The sequence below is a fragment of the Mytilus galloprovincialis genome, chromosome 5, assembly GCF_965363235.1.
Source record: "Mytilus galloprovincialis chromosome 5, xbMytGall1.hap1.1, whole genome shotgun sequence".
NCBI lineage: Eukaryota > Metazoa > Mollusca > Bivalvia > Mytilida > Mytilidae > Mytilus > Mytilus galloprovincialis.
Window position 1 is genome coordinate 25256388 of NC_134842.1, and position 12844 is coordinate 25269231.

Below are 12844 nucleotides of genomic sequence, written 5' to 3' on the forward strand. Positions count from 1 at the left end.
TAACAACAACGAAATTGCAAATGTCTTTAATTTGTTTTAGTTGTACATAGTTTTGTTGATAATTTCCAGTAAATGATCGTTCGGTCATCATAGCCATTGAAACAGCTCACATCAATATGTTATCCAACTATGACGGCTTGTAGAACACAAATATAAATAAGAATTGTAGCTGAAACAAAATATAAATATTCAATTATGAAGAATGATATTATAATAACTGAATACCTGGTGCAAACAAAATGGATAAAATAAATACACAGTATGCTAAATAAAACCGTATCTTCATCTCAATGTGTCTATTTTTATGTGATGTTTATGTATACTTTTTTGTACCACATGTATGATTATTAGAACCTTATAAACTATTTATACTGTTATATAGTTTCATTCATGAATGATTTTGTTAACTGATAAATCGGACAGTAACGTGTTGTAGTGTTTTGTAACTATGTGTTTATTGTAGTGTGCATAGCCTCCCTACTATTCTCAGTTGTCCAAGGCTTCTCGTCCAATCATGTAATGACACAACAATTTAGCAATTTTACTTCCAGTGTCGAGTGAAAAGTTACAGGAATCGTTTACATCCTTAAACTTTACATGTACCTGTTCGGACATATAAAACCTTTGTGAAAGCAAATGATTATAGTCCAAGGAATTGTTTAAATCTTCATGCTTTACATGTACCTGTATCGGACGTATACAATCTTTGTGACGGATTAGAGATCATAGTCCAAAGTGTATTATCTCCCGTCTAATAAAAGATCAACTGAAAACGGAATGGTCAATTTCAAATGCAGTGAACGTTTGTTTGATTGGACCAAAGTGGTCTACATAGTTGAATTACTATACCAAAGGCTGGTCAATACTGTGGCTATGAACTCAAATGCCTCAAGTGGCAGGTGTTCTCGACTCCATTTTCAGTTGACTTGGATTGTCAGTTTTCCTATCGAAGGTCGGTTGTTCTCTCAGCTTCCTTTACCAATAAAAACTGACCGTCACAAAATAGCAAACGAGTGATGAAAGTGGTTTTTAAACTCCAATCAATCAAGCAACCAATGATAGGACCTATTCTTAACATATTTTCGTATTAAGATTTTCCGTTCATGTAGATATCTTTTCCTCACATAGCTCTCACGTGTTAAGGTACTTACACATCGACGGCTTTCAACGGTTTTTGGTATGAGCGTTCCTGATGAAAGTAACCTCAGAAACCGCACGGACTCTAAAAAATTATCCTTTCTTTCATTTCTTTTCAATAAAGTTGTCTTAGGTATATGACCTAAACTTTGAAAAATCAATGCAACGTTTTTGTCGACCATTTTCATAAATACATTCTTAGCTGCTCAATAACCCCGATGACATAAAATATTTTTATCAAGAATTCTTAAAAAAACATTCATGAATGAAACTGCTGATCAAAAAGACAGTTATGATTCCAAAAGTTATTTCCCATATTAGTCAAGGTCTATCTCCCTCAGGAAAAGCATGCCTTATGTGCCTAGGTCGGAAGTCTGCAATTGTTTTAATTTTTTTATGAATAAGCTAACATATTGTTACACGCCTCTGGAAAACTACAGATTTTTCAACCCTTTAAACTGCTCACAGCAATTTCTGCTCTCTTTATTCATAAAAGTGTATAGACTTAACCCTACATTTTATTATTCAAAACCAAAATAATACTTATCCCTTACTCCTCATCTTCAAAGCCGAACTTATAGAGTAATATGGCAAATCTGTTTCCAACTGTTGACCTGCAGACTGATAAGTTGAGGTAGGTACAGTCACACTAGGTGTTTTCTGCAAAATCAGAGATGAACTTGTCGAAGTACTCTTGGTTTCAACAGGCCGGATGAGTGTCCATAAAGGACATGTACAATTAGGCTGAGGCGTATACCCAATAGATACAAATTCTCCATATGTATCTAAAAGAATGAATTAAGACTAATTATTAAATTTTTATTTCATACAATTTGAATATTTTAAATTTTAAAGTACTTTTGTCGATTTATACATGCATGTGTTTCGAAGGCCTATATTTTGTATCTGCATGGTTTCACGTCAAATTATCCTAGAATAACGTATATGAAATGTTTTCACACTTAAACTGCTACGCACAATGACATTTTTTTCCAGATTATTCCTTATTACGCAAATTCATGTTGTACACGTAATATGCACAAAGTACTTAAGATCTAAAAATAACTCTCCTTTTTTTTTACCAAGATGCCTGATTTTTTTATTATTGGCTCTGAACTAGCTGTCAGTAACTGCAAGTACTCTCACATTTGTACTCAGTGTTTTTTGTTGTTGTGAGAATGTATAATTACCCTGCCACGTCCGTTCTGTGTTTTTGTTAGATGCATTTCTGCTTTGTATCGATATGATGAGTTAAGTACTTTTGAACTGATTTTTAAAGTTTGTTCATATATTGCACTGTTACACCACTGTCCTACGTAAGGAGAGGATTGGCGGCTTCAAGCTAGCTTAACCCCGCCACACGTATACTCTGCATAAAAAAAACCGCATAATGGATTTGTAAGAATTTCAATATTTGTATTTTGAATGGAAATTTGACAATTTCTTATAAAGGTATTCTCTCAAAACGTGTTTGATTGAGAAGAGGACAGTACATTCCTACGATATTGAAGAATAACAGTCACTTGATCACAATTATAGTTACTTCCAGTGCCATTACAGTTAGTATCGTGTATGACCACCTCTCGCTGCTAAGACTGCTACGCATCTCATCAGCATGGATGCTATCAATGTTTTAATGTTGTTGCGAGGATTTACTCGCCATTGCTGTTGCAACATTTGTCGGAGCTGATCAAGGGTCTGAGACAGGGGCCGATGTTGGCGCAAACGTTTATCCAGCTGGTCCCACAAATACTCAATAGGATTCAAGTCCGGTAATTTGGAAGGCCAAGGAAGCACATCGTAGGTATTCTGCTCAAGGGAGTCAATTGTTAAAAGCACATTGTGAGGCCTAGCATTGTCCTGCTGGAATAACTCACTCTGTCGGTCAAGAACATACACAAGGTGAGGCTAGAGCATTTTTTCTCTTTTCGTACCTTTTAGCCGTTCAATTACTCGGAACATGTAACAATTCAGTTTTACCGTCATTAGAAATCGCTTCCCACAATTTGAAACTTCCTCCAACGAAGCTGTCTACTTCATGAACACACGAGGAAGCAAATCGTTCATTTACGCACCGGTAGACACGAGTTCTTCTATCATGTTTTTGAAGCATAAAGCGGGACTTATCCCTGAATATGATTTTGTGAAAGTTGCGGAATGTCCACCCTCTCAATCTGTTGCACCATCGGACTCGGCATCAAAACGGGTCCAAAATACGGCCTCCTGGGTCTATCTAACGCCATGTTGTCGCAGTCGGTTACTGACTTTGAAAGCTGATTTTTGCTGGTATCCCAATTGCACTGGTTGTTCCGGCAACGGTTTGATTCCATAGATGGAATACCGGATGTTGCAATATTACCAAGGAGTCGTTAGGCGAGATCGTCCACTCCGATGTCGTCTTTAGTACAGTCTGCTAGAATATGTTCCAAAGTTGCGATATTGTGCTCTGATTAACATTTTTAGTTCTTGCTACTTCACGTTGGACACTCCGGCCTTGAGACAGCCGATGACGATATTTCGATAAGCAGGATCCAACCTTGGCACTGCAACGTTTTGCCCTTTTGATGAATTAAATCTTCAAACTTGGTAATTATATGCGCATAAGTGTAACAGTTAAAATGACCACAAATTTCTCGCGAAAAAGATCATATGCACTTTTGGCGAGACACAACTTTCCTGTGACAGAGAGCCACATCAAAAGAATGTTAATTTAAGTAGATAACGCACTTGTAAAAATTCGAAGATGCACTTGACTGTTTCATTTTACCATTTGATATATATGTATTGCAATTTGAAAAATTCATCTGAGCTATGTGTTTTATTTTAAACAGTATTTTTTACCAAGTTATATGGTTCTCAACTGACCCCCTACGGATCCATAGAGGATTTTATTCACCCTCTTTGGATCCGTAAGGGTCAGTAGTTAACCGTATAACGAATTTATCACACGCTGGACTTTTTCTGCTGCGTTTTGTTGAAAAACAAACAATGAAACGCAACAACATTAGTGGAAGACGTTAACACGTCATGAACTCCCTATGAAATCTACTAACCCCCTACGGTCTCATAAGGGGTCACCACGTGACGGCGCTAAACCAATCACAACGTGATATGTTACCAGCAGTGCGATAAAATTATGTGCTTGTCTTAAGTCAGGAGCCTGTAATTGAGTGGTGGTTGTTGATTGTTTCTGTTTTGCATCTATTGCTTTGTATTAAGTGTTCTTGTGTTGTGCTGTTCCACCACTGTCCCAGGTTAGGGACGGGTTTATCGCCATCTAACTAGTGTAAAACCGCCACATTCTGTATGTGCATGTCCAAAGCCAAGAGCCTGTAATTTAGTGGTTGTCGTTTGTTGCTATATATAAAATTTGTTTTTCGTCCAAAATTTTTGTACATATATCAGGCTGTTAGTTTTCTCGTGTGAATTGTTTTGCATTTGTCATTTATAGATGACTATGCGGAATGGGTTTTGCTCATTGCTGAAAGCTGTACTATGACGTTTATGTCATTGTGTCTCTAGTGGAGAGTTGTCTCATTGCAAATTATATCACATCTTCTTATTTTGATATTACAAAAATAGTTTACTCTAGATGTCCTTCGTTGCTTTCTTATGAGCATGTTAGGTAATGGGTTCTCAATATATTCTTTGATTTTTGTTTTCCTTATTTTTTGGTTATAGAAACAATGTCTTAAAGCCTTTAACACTGCTCCCAGTTAAACATTATACATATATGTATATCCGTTTAACAATAGAATACTAGAATAATGCAATCATATATGAAACACAATAGATTATTTTTTTTGTGAATAAACATGTATTGCTTAGACAATATTTAGACACCTATGCCTGATCAAAGCCAGGAATCTCGTCAGCTATTTCTTATGCTATTCTTATTTAAATTTTTATTTGTTATTCGGAGATCTTGGTATTTATAGGTGGTTTTCGGTTAATTTATGGACAATTGTCAAAGTCTCCAGACGATTTAAAGCTTAATATTGTAAAGTCAACTTGCCATAGTTGCTAAATATCTAGGCTTATTTGATTCGAATGGTTACTGTCACATCAAACCACATGCCTCAACTTCAACAATGTATGTTCTGGACATGTGTCTGACCCTTGTAGATCCATGACTTGTATGTTTTGTTTCAATTTGAAGTTTACCGTATGTGGGTCCTTTTTCTAAAGTATAGCGCACGGTATTTTGCCAAATTCTGGCTTTAAGACATATATGGTAAAAAAAGAAGAAGCAGTTTGATGATTCATATTTTATGGGTTAATACTTTGAAAAAAGAAAAACGTGTCACATAGGTGAGGAAATTGAAAAGTTTGATTTTTAAACGACTTAAATCGTATATGAATAGAGTTATTGCTTTGATAATTATTTTAGTTCATAGAGTCATTGGACCTAGGTCTTAATTATCATTTAAGAGGCACCTGAGTTCATTCTTAGCTTTTGGTGGAGTTCATGTTACTGATCAGTCTTTAGTTTTCTCTTTTGTATTTTGTGTACTGTTGTTTGTCTGTGTGTTATTTTTCTTTTTAGCCATGGCGTTTTCAGATTATTTTCGACTTATAAGTTTAAATGTCCCTTTGGTATATTTTTCGCCTCTATTTTAGAACATGTTAATCATTAAACCAATTTTATGATTAAAAGGAAGCTAATGAAAACTGGCTTGTAGATGTCAAAATTTGAGATTCTGTTATCTTGATACTAGTAATTGATTTATAATTTGGCGGGAAATGATCTCTTTAAAGTTTTACATTTAACATCAAAATTTTTACACATTTAACATTGGCACCTTTTTTTTATTCCAAAAACTATATAAAAAAAAACAAGTGTTTTATAAGATTTTCAAATAGGCTTCCTAAACTATATATTTCGGGACCTTTTATAGCTGACTATGCTGTATTGGCTTTGCTCATTGTTGAAGGGCGTACGGTGACCTATAGTTGTTAATTTCTGTTTCATTTGATCTCTTGTGGAGATTTGTTTCAAAGGCAATCATACCATATCTTCTCATTTTATACGTTATAAAGTTCTGAAGAGAAAATTAGGGGTAAGCGTGCAAACATTGTATTGGCACTATATTGATAATATTGATAAGAGTAGAGTCCGAATCAAGTCGAGAACAAGAGAAGCGAACATCCTTAAATTTAAACTCTACATTTTGTTGCTAGATTCATACGTGACGCAAACAAGTCATCGTGCCTATAAAATATCACACAAGAACCGCAAAACAAGTAACCAACTTTTCGTTGCTAGTTAGACAGTTTAAGTTCCAGTAATAGATTCAAAGTTAAATTTAGTTACTCTTTCAACGAGACTTGGATTTGGAGATCTCTGACAACACAGGCGAAAGATATCAAGGGACATTTATAAATAAGCTGACAATGCCATGGCTTAACAATAAAAAGACCAACCGACAAACAACAATACACCAACCACAACATAGAAAACAAAAGACTGAGCAACACGAACCCCACCAAAAAATTGGGATGCTATCAGGTGCTCCGGAAGGGTAACATATCCTGCTCCACATGTGGCACCCGTCGTGTTGCTCATGTTAGTACAACAATGTTTCCAACATTATTTTCTATTATACAATTTTCAAGGAAAACTGTGAATTTCTGAAGATCACTGCAAGACTTGTGGTTGGTAATTATAAATTAATGAAACGTATGGAGTTTATTACTGTTATATTTCTATCTATGTATGATTATTATAGAATACCTTTTTCTCTGTCATATACACAACCTCTAACTATGTGTTAACATAATACATTTCCGGATTACAATAATATTTATTTGAAGGTATCTTTGATGAGTTGCTTTAATGAAATCATTTAAAAAAATGTTAGCACGATCAACACTTTAAACCTCAGTTAAATTACAAAAGAAGCATTCCTTTCTCATAGTTACATTTCTATGCTAATAAGATCATGACAAAAGATTTTATCGTTTTTTTCTCTTATTTACATGTGCACTTTTGTGGAAACACGTGTCATCACAAATCTAACATTTCATTTTGATATGAAGGTTAATTTTTGATTGATTTTTGTTAGCCAATCAAACTAACAGATTCTCGTGAAACATACATGTAATATAATTTATATATATATAACTTGATACTTAGCATAGTCATAATACCTGGACAGGGCACCGCACCCATCTCGACATCCAGACGTACCATGGTAGAACGACAAGAAAATGTTGTTACATATTTATGTAGGTAGTCTTTAACCGTATGCCATAATGTCAAATTTAAACAATAACACTGAACACATCCCTGGCAATTTCTGTTTGTAGAAAAAACAGTAATTTTTTAAAGTAATAAATGAGTTATAGTTGCAATAAAATTAAGTTTTCAACCCTCCAAAACAAAAATTAACATTATAAAGATTTCAGATGAACAACATCTTTTTATGAACTGTTCACTTGCTTTGTCTATTTACGAAATTTTGCGCTTACAAATCGGGATGTTAAGCTACCAAAAATAAATCAATAGTCTTTTGCGAATAGTGATTTTGTGTCTAGATTTGATATAGTATATCCTTCATATCATCTTGCATGGTTTAAAGTTGTCTGTTGAGTGTTTTTGGTTGACGAAAGTTTTGTCTCAATCTTACCCTACGAAAGGATTTTCATGTTTCTTTGTTTGCTTTACTGTTAGTTTCGAATTGAATTATCCACAATCCTTTTGTTGTTTGGACTGAATTCTGTATCAAAATTTAACCATATTAAACTTCAACTTGAAACGAAAAAGTTCAAAGATAATTTGGCTTTTCATTGTATTTACCCTTTTGAGTTTTGTGCGCAAATATGGCAGTTTTTTTCATTTGTACTGTTGTCTGTTACAGACATTTGATTATATGGACTGCCCTTTTTTCAATTTGCCTCAGAGTTCAGTATTTTTGTAATACTTTATTCCTGTATCTTTTTGTCAGACAAACATAGGTCTCGATTTTTCTTCGTTCAGAAATGTTCCAGGAACATGTGTCTTGTTCAACGTAATTGATTTCCTATATTTACGTAACCCAAATTACTAACGTTATACTAGTAAACAAAATGGTATAATTAGTGTTTTCTTAATGTTTAATGTTTACTACTACCATAAACCAATATGTCTTCGCGACAGTTTTACTTTTGCAACTTTAACAAATTTGTTTACATTTTATCTTCCCTTGAAAAAAAAATGCTAAAAAAACTAATCAGAAAATTGCGAAGTGTACAGTATCTTATCGGCGCTGGGATTCCATAATGTCGTATATGACTTTTCGGCTAAAAATACTTTTTGACACCAATTTTCTGGGCGGGAGGAAATCTTTCGTATTACAAAATAGCATACAGTTAAACCAATCAAAACGTTTGAAAGAAGACATATTACAAAATTACCAATGTCAGTTGTTTATAAAATAAAGTTTGCTTCCAAAATGTTGTATGAAAACTTGAAAATCGTTGTATAATGGCTTTGGGAATAAAATAATTGTACATTTCTTTAATTCTGTGAAAATAAATTATATTCTCGGATAATCCAAAAATGTAAATTTTTTTATTTCACTGCTATTTACCAAAATGTTCAAGTTCATATATGACATTGTGGAAGCATGCATTTTGTCAGAATTTTCAAGGCCTGTTTGTGAGATATTTTTTTCTTGAATTTTATTTGTAATTTACAACGTTTTTGAAGCCCAGCGACGTTATGTATGTTCAAGACGGTGAAAAATACAATACATAAGAAAGTTCTGCTTAAGGTGGACCAGAATGAACAGTAAGAAGGTTAAACAGACATTTAAAATAAGGCATGTTTGTTTAATGCCACGACCAACACAATTGATGCCACATTTTGAACAGAATTTGTTTACCCTTTAAATATATATAAACCAGTATACATTATAATGTGTCATATATTTTAGTATCGATTGTAGCATGAAGTTTTAGTTGTTGAGTAAGTGCTCAATTGAATAGTCCTGTGAACTGTACCAATCGTGTCCTATCCTGATTGTGACATATTTAATGATGTGGATTCGCATAACGGGTGATGCAGTCATAAAACAGGATACGCTTATCATGGTGACGCAGCCGGTCACTCTCCTATTGTAGGATTTTCTAAGTTTTTGATTTTATAATGATTTGTAACAGCTTAATAGATAGGTTTGTGATATTTAAACATCAGTAAACAAATGTTGCCTCCCGAGAGAGAGATATGAAGATCGAGATCGAGAGAAATATGAGAAATTGTATTTTTACTCACAGTTTAATCAATGGATTCAAGAGTTTGTTCATAAGATCCGTTGGTATACTGCTAATTGGATTATGTGACAAGTTACTGAAATAAAATGATGAATGATATTTTGTTAATTTGATTTGGAGGAGTTTGTAATTAGTAAAACATTTGAATGAGTGGTTCACCTGTACCCACAAAATCCACAAAAAAATGGTATCCCGTGAATAATTATTAATCCATATTATTGTTGTTTTGTTAGTAATTGCGCTGAATGAATGGTACATTAGAATTTGCTTCGTTTTTGATAAGTAATAATGTTATTTCTGAATGACCAAACTCGAAGCATGTATAAATTACAAACAAAAGAGAAATGTGTAACTCATCATCACGAATTACTGTTATAATGAGATCCTTCTTATGTTACTACGACATTTCAATGTTTACTGGCATTTCAAGACAGTAACCAAGGATATGATTGAGTGAAAGGAAATTTAAAGTGGAACATGTAATGTAGATATCGATATAAAAGTGGTACGTGTATGCATCCTTATATTTTTTATGATAATTGTTTTGTTGCATAAAGAAAATTACCAGAGAAAACTTTGCACATTTTGACCCGTCTCTTTTGGAAATCAGCAGACAACACAACTTTACACAAATATTTATTCAAAACATTTACACGTAGTTACATAGTAACATAGTACCACCCATTGTCGATCACTTATGTCAATTCACGTGCACAATACGATTGTTGTTGGCAGTGTATCTTTCGGCTAATGAAATGGGACGTTACAAAATATAGCTGTGTAGTACGCAGGGATTTAATCAATGAATTACAAAACGCTAAACCTAGTTGCATTTCACTACTCTTTGGAAAGCAGGACGTGCATAGCAAATGGTTTCTATTTGCCAACGTGAATATCATTAAATTATCATCCAATCTTCGAACAAACATAGACCAACTAGGAGCAAGGTTTCAAATCATCCTGGTGCTTTCTATGCAACCTGGTTTCACAAGGTTTATTATATTTACCTGATATTCATTTACTTCGGTAAATTATGTTACATTTGATTCTTATTGTAATTGACAAAAAAGTAAGTGTTATCCCAAATAACTTAAAAATCATATAGTTTACTTACATTTCCTCAAGAAACGTATTTTTGTCGAAAAACCCATCTGGAATTGACGTGATCCGGTTGTTGTCCAGGAATCTAGAAATATAAACAATATGGTATGAATATTCACTTAGTTCCGCACTTCAGAATGCGACAAAATAAATGATGCATCAATTCATCAATTATTACGAGAATAGAATGTGCAACCATAGACATCAACGGCAATGAAAACTGCATTGTTAATTCACATTTTATTCAGTCTAATATTTCAAACTATTCTATGTAAGTTTGCATTAAACAATCAACATCATGCATTCTGTAGAATTCGGGAACTGGAAACATTATTATTAAATTAATTAACTTATAAAATGGTAAAAATTCTTTGTATTCCCTTCAGCAGCTCGGTGAATATGATGGATATTTTCAATTTTAAACCTCGGTGAATACGCAAACTTACATGGTCAAAGCCATTATACATACCCTTATCCTTATAACGTTTCCCTAAATTACTTGCAGATATTATTTGGGTTCCAGTCCATTAAAGACTTTCTGACTATCAAGACAATACTCCTCATCATAAATAAATGAAAACTAAAATCAAAGATTATATAAAAAAGAAGATATGGTAGGATTGCCAATGAGACAACTCTTCACAAGAGACCAAATGACACAGACATTAACAACTATAGATCACCGTAAGGCCTTCAACAATCAGTATGCAACAATCATATCATTTACATGTAACACACTTATAGCCAACAAAAAAAATCAGCTTTTTCGGTTCTTATAACATGCGTTTAAGTATTTGGCTTTCAGCATTCTTGAAAGTAAATCCAGAAAAGCACTTCCTTTGCATTGATTTTAACTGGCGTTATTGAGCTGATGATACCTTCGAGGACTGATAGTCCGAAGCGGTTTTCATCTGGAAGACACAAAGCCGAATTTTTAAAAGCCAAAGATTTAGAAGAACCCAAACAGTTGAAGCGCTACATTACAAAAAAGACATTAAAACAAAAGCAAAATTCATCGAAGGTCAACCTTGACCGCGGAAGTTGAAACCTTTGTTTCATTATAGTTTTTAAATATATAAACGGCAAACCTTTGATGAATTTGGCTATATTTTAATATAATTTTATATATATGTTGTGTACATGTTATAATTATGTACAGGTTCAATTGTTATTTAGAAAAAGATAATAACTTGTACAAATCATTATAAACCTTGGCCTATTTGACCCCTATAAACAAATAATACAAATAATTTATGACTTAGACCGAAAGGGATAAACTTTCAACATAGGTGTACTTTTTTGTAGTACAAATATATGAGCAAAATTTCTAGAAAAGTCAAAACTATTAATATAATTGTAACTATATTGTTGAACAAATTCAAGCAATGAATATCGTCATACTGCCTCTGTAATGTCTTCCCTATCATCACAGGCTGATTAACCATGTAAAAAAAAATTAAGGTAACAAACTAACTGGAATCTTACGACCGAGAGATTCGACAGGGTAAGTGTCTCTTGCTATGCATCAATTAATTCTGAAATTAGTTCTTTACATGCATTTTACACATCGTCATTTATTGTATTACATTATTATAAGTTATGGATATATGTAACTTACAATTTCTTCAATTTACTATTTCTAGATAGTAAATTCTCAGGTAAACGGTCTATGCGATTGGCAGACAATTCTCTACAAAAAACATAATTATTATATTCAAAATAGGAAATGATGCACAGGCAGAGTTAAAACATAGTATGATGTGATTAACATTGATATTTTGAAGGCGAATACTTTTGTTTACATCTGAGGTTTAACAACTGATGAAATATTTATATGTTGGTAGCAAAGTGATGGCATATGACTATACCAAAATTAATCTCTGCTTTGCGGAAAATAGCTATCAGGTTCCCAAGGAAAATATGATTGACAATGTTATGTTTACGGAAAGACATTTTCAGACCTTTGGTAGCAATCTTAGAAATCTAATAACACAAATCTCACATTTATTCGTACTTTAGCGCGAATAAATAGACAAAACGTTAAAGGTCCAATATCTTTAAACAACTCTAAATACACCTATTTTTAAATCAATGTATCTTTATAAATTTCAGCTAGTCCATTTCAGCCTGTTTAGTGGGATGGTCTTTTTTACCACCTTTTATATCTTGATCTTGGTTGATAAACTTATATTATAAAAGATAATGGTAGATTTGTCTGCAATCATTCATATTAGCAAGATTAATGTCGCTTATACACATCGCTCATGTTAGTTGTTATATTTCGGACACAAATTCAAGCTCTAATTGCCCTAAGCTGAAGTTGAAACAATTCAATAATGAATACCCCTTTTCA

General features: G+C 33.3%; 2 long non-coding RNA genes across 2 annotated transcripts in view; one reads left to right on the forward strand and one right to left on the reverse strand.

The window, feature by feature from the left end:
• Window positions 1-12844, forward strand: part of LOC143075473 (uncharacterized) — a 425173-nt gene that overhangs the window by 94778 nt on the left and 317551 nt on the right. The window lies entirely within an intron of this gene.
• On the reverse strand, window positions 7350-12180 carry LOC143074412 (uncharacterized). The gene is made up of 4 exons (XR_012977841.1): window positions 12110-12180; window positions 10505-10576; window positions 9392-9466; window positions 7350-7436 (listed from the first exon to the last, which is right to left on the reverse strand). It is a non-coding gene; the product is annotated as an uncharacterized LOC143074412 (long non-coding RNA).